Here is a 12,612-nt window from a genome sequence, read left to right on the forward strand (position 1 = left end):
GTATTCACTGTTCTTCTTCTGTTGTGTTTTGTTTCCTCTTTCTGGTGGTTCCTCCTATTGGTTCTAATTCTTACAACACCATTAGTGTGAAAATGTTTAATAGGAATGTATAGGTATAGCCTAAATCAGATTGCATGCTGTCATCTGGAAGGAGGGGGGGGAAGGAGAGAAAAATTTGAAACTCAAAAGCTTATGGAAGCAATTGTTGATAAATAAAAATTAATTAATAAAAAAAAAGTATTCACTGTTCCAATGCCCCCTCAATGCCCATCCTGCCGCATTGATTTCCTTCTTTGTAATGCAGAGACTCAACACATTCAACCATAGTACCAGAAAAATATACCCACACATACATGTACATACACATTTGTATAGCTACCAAACACATGCTTTACATGTGCATGTAGGATATTTATATATTTTACACATGAATACCGAATTTATATTATCTATATGTGTATATATCATATATACTATGTATATATTATGTATATAAAGTATATATACCATATACACTGTTGTTGTTATTTGTCCTTCATTCCCAAAGAGGACCAATGACATCAATAGGGTGATGTCTTGACTTGCAAATAAATTGGATTTCAGTGAGGCAAAGTTGGGCAAAGTCATCAGCCTCACTCTCTCTTCCCAGAGTCATTGGAATCCTGTGGCAAGACATAGGTCAGGACAACTGGTGATGGCTCCCACCATGTATGTATGTATATGTATATGTATACATGTATATATAAGTATGTATGTATACACACAATATATATTATATATACACCATATAATATATATAAGCACACTATATACCATATATATACACACATACCATATATTTAGATATACATACATATACATATATACTCTGTCTCTCTATATGTATCTTATACACCAAAATAACAGTGAGAGGCACTTATCAGATTATAATAATGATGTTAAATAATTTATAACGCTTCTCCAAAAGACTCATGATGGAAAATTATCCAAAACCAGAGAAAGAACTTAGGAGTCTGAATGCAGATGGAAGCATATTATTTGCTTTCCTTTTGTTTTGTTTTGTTTCTTCTTTCTCATGGTTCCTCCCATTAGTTCTAATTCTTCTTTACATCATGACTAACATGAAAATATGTTTAATATGAATGTAAAAGGAGAGCCTGTATCAGATTGCACACCATCTTGGGGAGGGGGAAGGAGGGGGAAGAGGAGAAAATTTAAAACTCAAAATCCTATGGAAGTGAATGTTGAAAACTAAAAATAAATTATTTGAAAAAATAATTTATAACACCTTAAGTTCAGAAAAACTTTGTTTTTGTAAAACAAAAATGTTTTACATATATTATCCTATTTGAGATTCACAACAACCCTGTGAGATAGGTGCTATTAATATCCCCATTTTACAGATGAGAAAATAGAAATAGAGGTTAAGTGACTTGCCCAAGATTACACAGCTAGTCTGAGGTCAGATTTTTTTTTTACATTTTACATTTGTTTTTTTTTAATGTTTTACATTAAATTTTACGTTAAATTTTTATTATTTCTTCTCACATATAAACAAAACTTTTTAACATTTGTTTTTCCATGGTCAGATATTGACCCCACGTCTTTTTAGCTTCGGTCCCAATGTTCTATCCAGTTCACCACCTAACTCTCATGTTTGACTTTTTTTTTAAACACTGGGCATTGCACCCAAGGCTTACTTGTTAAAAATTGTTTTATTGATTCCTTTTATTTTTATATGTTACATCCATTTCTGACCATATCCTTCTCCCATTCACTACTCAGTGGGCCCTTGTGACGTGTATTAAACAAAGAGGGAAAAAAACAATTCAAAACTAATCAACATATTGACCAATATCCACACCCATACTCCCCCACTTCTGCAGTGAAGGGAGGGAGATGTATTTTTCTCACTCTTCTCTGGCACTCCGGCCTGGTCCAGATGGGTGAACTAACTCAGTCATTTTAAGTTCATAGCATTCAGATGCAGTTTTGTTGTTAACAAATAACAAAACGGTTATTTCCATTTTCATCTTTGTGGTGCTTTGGTATGTTTTCCTGATTTTGCTGATTTCCTTCTGCATCTGTTCTCATAGGCCTTCCTGTATTTCTCCATAATCATAGTTTTCACTATTTCTCACAGCACTATGATATCCACGTATCACAATTTGTCTAATCCTTTCCCAGTCAATGGGCATCTACTTTATTGCTTTGCTATCACAAGAAGTGTGGCTGTATTTGAGAACAATCTTCCAGTCCTTGACATCTTTGTGGATATAGAAGGCTAATTTTTCTGGCTGGCTTCAGATAAGCCAAGAATCTTACCATCTTCAAGGTCAGAAACTTTGTTCACCACTTCAGCCAAAAAACCCTCTAGGAAGTCAGCTAACTTGGCAGAAAATCTCCCCTCTCTGCATATTCCTCTACTTCAACATTTCCCAACCTTTTCCAGGCACATACCTATGAACCTGCCAGGATTGACCAGGGGGTAATTATTTACTCTCCCTGCCCCCCGCCCTGAATCCATTCTTCCACCATCAGTGTAGGTATAGGAACACAGAAAGGAAAGAGGGAGGGAAGGAAGGAAGGAGGGAAGGAAGGAGGGAAGGAAGAAAGGAAAGAAGAAAGGAAAGGAAGAAGGAAGGAAAGGAGGGAGGGAGGAAGGGAGGGAGGGAGGGAGGAAGGGAGGGAGGGAGGAAGAGAGACGAGGGAGGGAAGGAAGGGAGAGAAGGAGGGAGGGAAAGAGGGAGGGAGAGGGAAGACAGAAGGAAATAAGCATTTATTAAGCACCTACAATGTACCAGGCATTGTGCTAAGCACGTGACAAATAAATATTCTCTCATTTAATCCTTACAACAAACCTACAAGGTAAGTGCTGTTATTATCCCCATTTTACAATTGAGGAAACTGAAGCAGAGATCAAGCAACCTGTTCAGAATCACACAGTAAGTGTCTGAGGCTAGATTTGAACTCTCATATTTCTTTTTTTAAAAAATGTAAATAGTATTTTTTTTCCAATTACATGTAAAAACAATTTTCAACATTCATTTTTTATAAGATTTTGAGTTCCAAATTTTTCTTCTCCCCCCCAAGACAGCAAGCAATTTGATATAGGGTTATACATGTGCAATCGTGTAAGACATATTTACACATTAGTCATGTTGTGAAAGAAGAAATAGAACAAAAGGAAAAAAATCATTAAAAAAAAGTGAAAATAGTATGCTTTGATCTACATTCAGACTCCATAGTTCTTTCTCTGGATGTGGATAGCATTTTCCATCATGACTCTTTTGGAATTGTCTTGGATCATTGTATTGCCAAGAAGAGCTAAATCTGTCATAGTTGATTATTGAACAATGTTGCTGTTACTGTGTACAATGTTCTACTGGTTCTGCTCACTTCACTCAGCATCAGTTCATGTAAGTCTTTCCAGGTTTTTCTGAAATCTTCTTGCTCATCATTTCTTATAGCACAAAACTCCCATATTTCTGACTCCAGGCCCAGCACTCTCTGAACTGCACGTCCCAGAGTTTTCTAGAGTGACTATCTCTAAAAAAAAGTCACTATATGATCACACACTTATTAACACAAAGAAAATGGAAACAATACAAAAGGGGGAAAAGAAGTCTGTTAACTACTGACAGACACCCCACAATATTAGGCTGTTTTTTTAACTTTAGCATTTGAATTGTTAACCATCAGCAGCACTCCTAGCCAACAGAGATCTCTCAGAGAAAGGCAGTGATTTGTTTTTTTTAATTAATTAATTTATTTTTGGTTTTCAACATTCACTTCCACAAGATTTTGAGTTCCAAATTTTCTCCCCATCTCACCCCTCCCCCTACCTCAAGATGGCATGTATTCTGAGTACCCCTTCTCCTAATCTGCCCTCCCTTCTATCTCTCCTGCAAGGCAAGGTAGATTGCTAGACCCCATTTCCTGTACATCTTATTTCCCAGTTGCATGTGAAAATAATTTTTTTTTAACTTTTGATTTTAAAATTTTGGGTTGAAAGACAGTGGTTTTGCACAAGATTTTTTCCCCCGATGTTTACAAATGCTTGAGACACAAATTTCCCAATGCCTTGGGTTGTTTTGCATTTTTAGCAAGCTTAGATTTTTACCATTCTTCACAAGAAGAAATAGCTGGGAATTGTAGGATAATCTAGAGGCCCATTCAACATTTCCCTGATTACCTACTCAGCTACAGGTCTTGTCAAGGAAATTTGAGTGAAATCAAAGTGACATGATGTCTCCCTGAAGGTACAGTTAGTTAATACCACTACACCGTTGCAGATAGGGTAAAGCAATAGTTGCTAACATTTAAGGGTGAGCATGTTCTGTTACAACTGTTATCAAAACAAAACAAAACAAAAAAACAAACCAGAGGCCCAAGGTCACCAGGGCTGGGAATGATGCCTCCCCACACGTTAATTCCAGGTCATATCAGTTGTGGTTCAGAGGTCATATAAGAACGTGTGTTGATCCACTAGAAAGAATGAAGCATATTGCATGTCTCCAAGGATGAAACTGCAGCCTGTTGGCTCAAACAATGTGTTGCAGTGAATGGAAATCTAGTTTGTTTGGTTAAAAAATACTTTACAAAGTGAGCAGAGCCAAGAAAACAATACATATAATGACTACAACAATGTAAATGGAAAGAACAGCCACACACAAAAATCAGACATAAATGTTGCAATATTACAAAGAACAAGCATGGTCCCAAAGAAGAGATATGAAAAGACACACCCACTCCAGTCCTTAGCAGGCTTGGGAAATCCCCCAGTGCGGACTGCTGCATCTACTTGCAGACGTTTTCAATATATTAATCTGTCTTGTTGATGTTTGCCCTCTTGCTCTTTTTATTTTCTTTTAAAATATTTTTTTTCCTATGGAATAATGCTCTGGGAGGGGGAGGGGGAAGGATACTGGAAGAAATACTAGTGAGGTAAAAACAAAAGATATCAATAAAAATCTATTTAGAAAAAGAAAAAAATACTTTACAAAAAGGGAGCTGGCAATTTGGGTCATCTTTAATCAAACATGTTGCATGATTTAACATCCATACTCTAGGGCGGGCAATGTAGGGGGTTGATTGGGTGGGTGAGGGGGGCTCTAGGGAAAAACTCTCCATCGCTAATGCTTCACGCTCTTCAGTGGTTATTGGTTCTATACCCTTCTACCATGTGGCACATCCAAGATAGCTCCAGTAGCTGCCATTTTTGTCTTATGAACTATACATTTCCAGGTGGGCTGAGGGCACGTCATCACAGAATCTTAGACTTAGAGAAGGAAGAGTTCTTAGGAGTCCATTGTCCCCAATTTTTTTTTTTGGTATCATACGCAAACATTTATTAAAATTATTAACACAGTACAAAGAATACATAAAAAAATTTACAATAGACACATTATAAAAAGGGACATTATTACTTAAGTTTCATAAAACAGATATAATTTAGCTTATAAAGAATATGGTATTATCATTGTCCCCAATTTACAGATGAAGAACCTGAAGCCCAGATTGTGACTTAATTAGGTCACACAGATAACAGAATTGGAAGAAGAAACAGAATTGGAATCCAGGTCCTTTGTCTTCAAAACCAGCCCTCTTTGCACTGAGCTATGCTACCCTCCAGGAGTATAATACTTCTGCTGCCAAGTTCACTGTCTTCCATGAGTCCAACATTTTTGCTGCCAAATTGAATGTACTTCAGCACTTCCAGTTTCCCAATACTGTTGTTGTTTTTAATCACAGTCTCATCTTTACCAGCATTAATTGACATAATGATGGCTGTCTAAAACTACATTAAAGATAAAAACAATTACAAACAAAAGACAAAATCAAATTCACAATCTTCCTCTTTAGACTGGTTAACAACCTATGGCTATGGGAGCTTTTGCCTCACCATGGATGTCATATCTAAGGATCATAGCATTAGAGATGAAGAAGGCCTTAAAAACCATCTGGTCCATGGGGCAGCTAGGTGGCACAGTGGATAGAGCCCCAGCCTTGGATTCAGGAAGACCTGAGTTCAATTCCAGCCTCAGACATATAACACTTACTATCTGTGTGACCCTGGGCAAGTCACTTAACCCCATTTCCCAAACCCCCCCCCCCCACAAAACTGGTCCAATCCCTGTGTTTTACAAATGAGGAAACTAAGACCCAGAGAGATGATTTACCCCAAGGACTGGTAGATAATAAATGGAAGATGTAGAATTGAAACTTAGGTCCTCTGATTCAAACCCAGCATTAGACCCTACAGCATGTGTTAGGAGCTCAGTGACCTTTCATGCACCTTTCAGGAGCAGGAAAAGTCTGCCTCCAATCCTTGAGAGTGTACTGAAGCCCCTCCCCAAACCACCCCCTTACCACACTATACCCTAGAGCAGGGGTGTGGGGAATCTGTGGCCCTCTAGGTCCTCAAGTGCAGCCCTTTGGCTGAATTCAAAGGGCTACACTTGGGGACCTAAAGGGCCACGTGCGGCCTCAAGGCAACAGAGACACTTCACAGGATCAGGCCTGTGTATTTAGAAAGGGTGTGCTGCAGTTTTACATTTACTGCAAGAGTAATTGAATGTGTCACTTGGATCAAGTGAAGTTGCATTAAACGTTTGTCTGATCCAGTCTCCATTATTACAGTAATGGAAACATGGAAGGATATAAAATTTAAAAATTAACAAGTATATATAATCTCCATTTTCATGGGTAATTTTTCAGTTACTTTTAATTTCTGTATGGCTGTCACCTGAAGACTAGCCTAGCTAAGGTTGGAGAGGTTCATTACAGCATTTCTTGAAGTTTAGCTATTAAGTCATAGAAGGGTGGTGATCTCCACTGGAAGAGGAAGCACTCACACCTATGAAATTACACATCTTCTAACACAAGCCATTCCCCAATTGATAAATGGTCAAAGGATATGAACAGGCAGTTCTCAGATGAAGAAATTAAAGCCATCTATAGTCATATGAAAAAATGCTCTAAATCACTATTGATTAGAGAAATGCAAATCAAAACAACTCTGAGGCACCACATCACACCTATCAGATTGGCCAACATGACAAAACAGGAAAATGATAAATGTTGGAGAGGATGTGGGAAAATTGGAACGCTAATACATTGTTGGTGGAGTTGTGAAATGATCCAACCGTTTTGGAGAACAATTTGGAACTATGCCCAAAGGGCTACAAAAATGTGCATACCCTTTGATCCAGCAATAGCACTTCCCAGAGAGGTCAAACAAATGGGAAAAGGACCCACATGTACAAAAATATTCATAGCAGCTCTTTTTGTGGTGGCAAAGAATTGGAAATTGAGAGGATGCCCATCAATTGGGGAATGGCTGAGCAAGTTGTGGTATATGAATGTAATGGAATACTATTGTTCTATAAGAAATGATGAACAGGCTGACTTCAGAAAAACCTGGGAAGACTTATATGGTCTGATGCTGAGTGAAGTGAGCAGAACCCAGAGGACTTTGTATACAATAGCAGCCACGTTATGCAATGACTAAGAATGTTAAACTGAACCCTTCTCAGCATTATGAGGATCTAAGACATCTCCAGAGGCCTCGGGATGGAAAATGCTGTCCACATCCAAAGAAAGAACTATGGAAGTCAAATTGCTCTCACTTATTTTTACTTTAAGTTGAATTTTGTTTCATCTTTCTGATGGTTCCTCCTATTGGTTTTAATTTTTACTTACAACTTCACTAATGTGAAAATATGTTTACTGGGTATGTAAATGTAAAGCCTATGTCAGATTGTGCGCAGTCTTGGGGAGGGTGGGGGGGGACAAAAAGGGAGAAAAAATTTTCAACTCAAAAGCATATGGAAAAAAAATTTCAAAAAAAAAATTAAATAAAATTTAAAAAAAATAATAATAATTAAAAAGAAAGAAGAAAGAAAGAAAGAAATTACACATCTTCCAGAGAATCCAACTAGCCATTCAGTCACGTGGTCCCTGCCTGGTTGGTGACTTCCTGCTGAGAAAAGCACAAGGGGGCATCCAGTCTGATAAGAGGGCTGTTGTGGACAAGATGGTGGCTAAAGGAGATAGAATCATTGACAACAGACGGCTGTTTTTCAGCTTTCTGCATTCTCTTGCCCTTCATGGGTTAGCCAGTTGTCTTGACTTTTGTCTTGCCACTGGACTTCCATGACTCTGGAGGAGAAAGTGAGGCTGATAACTTTGCCCAGCTCTGCCTCACATAAATCCAGTTCACAAGCAAGTCAAGATATTACCCTCGTGATGTCATTGGTCCTCTTAGAGAACAAAGGACCAATAACAACAAAATGAAGGTATACCCCCATAAGCAAAACCCAGTATATGAAAATCTAGATTTAGGTGCAGCTAGGTGGCTCAGTGGATAGAGCACCGGCCCCGAAGTCAAGAGGACTTGAGCTCAAATGTGACTTCAGACCAAAACACGTGACACTTACTAGCTGTGTGACCCTGGACAAGTCACTTAACACCAATTGCCTAAAAAAAAAAATCTAGATTTACAAAATAAGTCAACAATGAGGCAAATTCTTTGTTTTGCCTTGAGCCATCTCCCTTCCCTCAGGCATTTTAAGTGATTTGGATTTCAAAAAATCTGATTTTACATCTTTTTAGGCACACATGTCATAGAAAATAAAATATATCTGAAGTGCAAAATCTTAAAAATTATTTTATTTCCAGTACTTATTTATTTAGCTGTTTAAACTCTCATACTAGATTTTAAAAGCTGGTGAACATTGGCAAATTATTTCTCCCACATATTCCCAAGACAGTATAAATACATTACATGGTTGAACAAACATTAATACATATCACAATTTTATCAATTACATAACAAGACAAATGATTACGTATCCAAATATTAAGTTATATGGTTCCAAAGGTATACAAAATATTTGAGGTCTGCTCAGTTCATAGCAGGAATCCAATTTTTTTCCCCAGGGGAGGGCAGAGAGAAGAATGGGGAAATAAGGAGAAAAATCACTTTAAACAAAAGAGTTGGTAAACAACTTTCAACTGGGTACAGTAAAAGAAATTATAAGATTTGCAGAAATATTATGATTAAGAATTGCTTTAGCTACAGTAACAAAGCACCTCTGCCAAAAATATTTACTAAATATCTATTCTTCCTACACAAGACAAAGGCAACATTTTACTAGAAATATTTACTAGCCCCCTCCCATCCTTTTCAGGACCTTCCTGTCAAGTTGTACCCCATTAGTGCCAACATTAAGTTAATTGTAAGACTTATTGTCTGGAGGCATTAAAGACTTTGTTCTGTACAATGTATAGATTTTAACTTGTATTTTCTTTTTTTAATATATTAAACATTTATTAATTTATTTATTTTTAGTTTTCAACATTCAGGTCCACAAGATTTTCAGTTCCAAATTTTCTCCCCCATCTCGCCCCTCCCCCCACTCCAAGATGGTGTGCATTCTGAATATCCCTTCCCCTAATCTGCCCTCTTTTCTATCACCTCCCCCCCTTATCCCCTTCCCCTTCTATTTTCCTGTAGGGCAGGATAGATTTCTATACCCCATTGCCTATATATCTTATTTCCCAGTTGCATATGAAAAGAATTTTTAACATTTGTTTTTAAAACTTTGGGTTCCAAATTTTCTCCCTTCCTCCCTTCCCACCACTCATTGAGAAGGCAAGCAACTCAGTACAGGTTATACATGTGTTTACTTGTATTTCCAACCAGAGAGTTGTGATCTTTTTTCAAAATGCAGGTCTTGTTAACGGCACAAAATGAGGCAAAGTTTACAGAAAGACATTAAAGTATCACTGTAATAAGTGTATCACTGCATATAAAGTATCACTGTAAGACAGTAAAATCCAACAAAGTGAATGACTATGCAAATCCTGATATTGTAGTGTGACTGTGGGAGAACCAGCAATTGCCACATAGGCCCTGTCTGTAATAGTGAAATGATTGAAAGAGGAAGAACCACTCAGGGTTCAGGTTAATGTCTGTAGCAACCAGGATGTTTCACTCTATAAGATTTAAGATACTGAAAATATGTAAGCATTGTGCTGGGTGTTTGGGCACCTAATCTCTTTAAATTTCCTATTTGCTGCTAAGACTCTGGTATTGGGAAATACATTGGAAGAAGATTTATAACTCAATGCTGCATGACTTCAGGAAAGTTTAATTGATAAAAATGATAAGTTCCAAAGGCTGAACCCTAAGCATTTACTAAGTGTCTGAACAGGTTGTTAGTAACTCAAAGAAAAAAAGCTGCATTTCTGCCAAGCTTGTAACCTAGAAAACTGTTTTAAAATATTCTTATGGAAGCTTCATTAGACTTATTCACAAAGCCTGTATGTTGGCTCTTTTGTGTATAATTTTCCCCAGGTCTCATCTCCAATCTCTGCTTCCAAGGCAATAATACAGGTGGCTCTGGACTGATTCTCTTACCACCTCTTACACACACTCACACACACACACACACACACACACACACACACACACACACTCTCTCTCTCTCTCTCTCTCTCTCTCTCTCTCTCTCTCTCTCTCTCTCTCTCTCTCTCTCTCTCCCTCTCTCTCACCCCCCTATGCACACACACACACACACACACACACACACACACACTCTCTCTCTCTCTCTCTCTCTCTCTCTGTCTCCCTCTGTCTCACCACCCCCTATGCACACACACACACAGGGTCCTAGGGGCACATACCCCTGAGGTGAAGTGGCAACCTTTTAATGCTGCTTGACTCAAGGTCCCATTACCCATTTGGTGTATTGTGGGTTTAATTCCCAATGAAATAACACCAATAATAATAACACCTCAAGATGTGGAAGACAGGTTGAGTTTTGAGGGGATATTATGAATTATAAAAACAATAAGAGGTGACATGGCTTAGAGGATAGAAAGCCAGTCCTGGAATCAGGAAGATCCAGGTTCAAGTTCTGCCTCCACTCACATACTGGCGGTGAGACTCTGGGCAATTTGCCTACTTCTTAATGCCCCAGGGAACTTTCTAAGAAAATACATTTCAGAGCAGATACAGATCAGCACTGGTAGGAATTTCCTCTCCAAGAATTCTCAAAACAGTGAAATCAAAGGTTCTGTTCAAAATGAAATTGTGGTATTTTGTTGAACTTTAAGGTTTGCAAAGTGGGGAGTGGAAAGTTTGAAGAAATTATTTCATCTAACATAATAACTCTGTCAGGGTAGGGGCTATTGTTATCCTCATCCGTAAGATGAGTAAAGTGAGAGCAGAGATCATACCAGCTAATTGGGGAGGGTAGTGTGTGTGTGTGTGTGTGTGTGTGTGTGTGTGTGTGTGTGTGTGTGTTTTTGTTTGCCCACGAAGGTCACATGTGTCCACATGGGTCTGTCTAGATGTCACTAACAGGAAGACATGAACAGGGACCCCTAGAGTCTCCTCCACTCATCCTTTTCCAAGACAGACTTTGATCCCTTCCAGAAAGGGAAACAGGAGATTGGGGCCAGAGACTGGTCACTCTGTCCTCCTCAGACAGTGGAGTGCCTGGCTAGAATTATATCTATCTCCTTAAATATTGTTGATTCATATTTCAGTCATGTCTGACTCTTCATGACTCCATTGGGGTTTTCTTCGCAAGGATACAGGAGTGGTTTACCATTTCCCTCTCCAGCTCATTTTACAGAGGAGGATCTGAGGCAAACAGGGTTAAGTGACTTGCCCAGGGTCGCACAGCTAGTACATGCCTGGATGTACAGGAAGTACAGGAGGAGGAATATTCCTGACTCTAGGACCAGCACTCTATCCATTTCACCACTTAGCTGCCTTGTTGTTAGTCTAGAGGAATTAATTTTTAGGTTCAAGATGAGATTTATTCCTTAGTGGGGAGTTTCCCAAGCTATATACCTAAAGCTTCATTTCCTTCCTACAAAATGCCAATTCCACAAAAAATACATGTAGTAAATAGCAAATGAACCCATTTAACCAAACAGATAACAAACGGAAATCAGAGAAAGTATACATAGGAGAATATGTGCCAGACAATATGCAGAGGAATGAGCTCTCCCATTGGGAATGAGATATCTCAGCTTAACCAAGAAGGAGAGTTCCAGATCATCTCCAAGGGGAAATTCCCCAAAGTTGCTAGTGAAGCAAATTGTGGATAGGGACATAATCAAGGTGCTGGCTCCCCAACATTTTCACCTTTTCCCAAAGTCTTTCTTTACCATCAGGGACCTCCAAAGGGTCTTGGTGTGCATCTTCTCTCTTGAAGCTGGAAACTAGAAGAACAAGATCTCCTCTCCCAAGCACAGACCCATTCTACTCCTCACTCAAGTGTGGAACATTGCGTTATCAATCTCCACCAATGAGGAGAGTCTTATGCAAATGACTTTGAGCCTGGGTTCCCTAAGTAAGACTCTGAGGCAGGATTCAAATTGGTCTTCCTGACTTAAAGCCCAGCATGCTATGGGCTACAGGAGGGGACTTGTCCTAGAGCTAGGAAAGTAGGGATTCAAACCCAAGTCCTCTGATTCCAAGTATTTTGCCCTTTTCACTATGCCACCCAGGCTGCTTCTGAAGATGGACGAGAGTTTAGTGAGGCTGGGGGACAGAGAAAGAAGGATTTGAGACTCCTATCCCCTCATATA

Source organism: Phascolarctos cinereus, unplaced genomic scaffold (genome assembly GCF_003287225.1).
Source record: "Phascolarctos cinereus isolate Bilbo 61053 unplaced genomic scaffold, phaCin_HiC Scaffold_1;HRSCAF=81, whole genome shotgun sequence".
In the NCBI taxonomy this organism is placed as follows: Eukaryota; Metazoa; Chordata; class Mammalia; order Diprotodontia; family Phascolarctidae; genus Phascolarctos; species Phascolarctos cinereus.